The sequence below is a fragment of the Triticum dicoccoides genome, chromosome 3B (assembly GCF_002162155.2).
Source record: "Triticum dicoccoides isolate Atlit2015 ecotype Zavitan chromosome 3B, WEW_v2.0, whole genome shotgun sequence".
In the NCBI taxonomy this organism is placed as follows: Eukaryota; Viridiplantae; Streptophyta; class Magnoliopsida; order Poales; family Poaceae; genus Triticum; species Triticum dicoccoides.
Window position 1 is genome coordinate 798,071,950 of NC_041385.1, and position 1,884 is coordinate 798,073,833.

Consider the following 1,884-nt stretch of genomic DNA (forward strand, 5'->3'; position numbering starts at 1 on the left):
ACACCATGCATAGCACTATATTATCAAAGTTAACCAAGCCATTCACACTAACATATGGGGGAGAAAACATGAACTAGGGTTCCACCAACATGTATAAAATGCAACCAAAATAACAAGATTTAACAAAAAATAATTGGATGATTTGGGGGAGATTACCAAGAGCAGCAAAGTGATGGAAAGATCCACCTAAGGGATGCACCTTTTGGAGAGGATTTGAGGGGGAGCTTGAGGGGTGGGAGAGAGTATGAGAGCTCCAAGTCTTCTTCAAGCTCGGGTTGTGGATTGGGGAAAGTGTGTGGGGTGGGTCCCACACACTCTCCCATGGGGTTATCCAGTTACCGGGGCCAGACGCCAGGGTCCTTGGCGTCTGGCCCCTTTGCCACGTCAGCAGGTCAACGGGCAGGCGGGCAGTGCGGGCCAGGGGCCAGACGCCAGGATCCGTGGCGTCTGCTTCGCAACCCAGACGCCAGGGATGTTGGCGTCTCCTAAAAAGGTCAAAAACGATTTTTTTTTATAAACGAGGTCAAATCGGGATTTTGTTAGCCAGAGAGGTCATGACAATAATTTTGTCCTCTAGTCTATACCTACTAATAAACCACCGATCGCTTCTGCCCGTACGTCGTGGGTAATTTTGCAGAAAAGTCCCTGTGCTCTTTTGTATTCAACCCGTAGTCCAAAGCGAACCGGTATGAAGGGAAAAAAACACAGCCAGGCTCTGCCTCGGGCCGCTTCCTGCCCCGCCCCGCGCCGCCGGCCGCTTCCTGCCCCGCCCCGCACGCGCCTCCGGCTACCTCCTGCCCGGCCCCGCCCGCGCCTCCGGCTACCTCCTGCCCGGCCCCGCCCGCGCCGCCGGCCACCTCCTGCCCCGCCCCATCTCCTCCTCATCCGCGGATTTCTTCGCTGTACACGGCTCCCCTGCACCTACTGGTCGCGACCTCACGGTAGGCAAAGGATGGGAGGGTGCGGCGCTCGCGCCCGGATCCCGGAGCTCGAGCGGGCCGATCTGCGCGTCGGCGACCTCGCGGTAGACAGAGGATGGGATGGTGTGCTGCGCTCGAGACGAGCGGGCTCGAGTAAGGAGATTGGAGGGTGGGGCTCGCGGACGGGGATGGAGAGGCGGGTGCCGGCAAGATTGGGGGCGGGGATGGAAAAGGCGGGGTCGGCAAGTTGGAAATCTGAGGATGGGAAGAGGCTGTGCTGCCGGCGGCCACGAGTGGAGGAGGGCATAAGCAGTGCTCCACCGTGGCGACCACCAGATACCCTGCCTCCCGTTCATCCCACGTTGTCACCGGCCTGCACCTCCGTGAGCTACCTGCCTTAGGAGTGTTTGGTGTGCACTCACAAGCTCGGCCAGGACACCATCGAGTTTGACTTCCAGTTCAACGCTGATGAATTCTTCGAGCCCAACCACGGTCAGACTCCCCTTTCTCCTCCCAGTAGCTGTGCCACCCCTGAAGAAGAAACATGGTGCCAAGTAATTGATTCACCCAGTTGTGTTTTCTTAAATCTAGCATAAGGAGCATGTTAGATTTCCAACGGACATAACATCCGAAAAAATAATAATCATTTACTTGATTTATCACACAATTAACAGAATCCACAAAAACAGCTTAACCAAACAATTAGAGCATGAGGAAGAGATGATTCAGACAGAGCTGCAGTTGATGTGCCCCTGTGTGTGAATTGCTGTTGTGCTATGTGAGAGGTAAGAGCTTAAGATGCCCACAACGCTGGCATCGGCGCACTGATTGTAGAGGCCGTTGCCATGGTCATTGCCCGGCGGTTCGTCCTTGAATACCAAGCGGCTTGATGACAACACCGGCAACGTTTCCTGTGAGCAACCATCAACCTCATATTCAGATGGTGTAAGCTCTTCATTTGCTC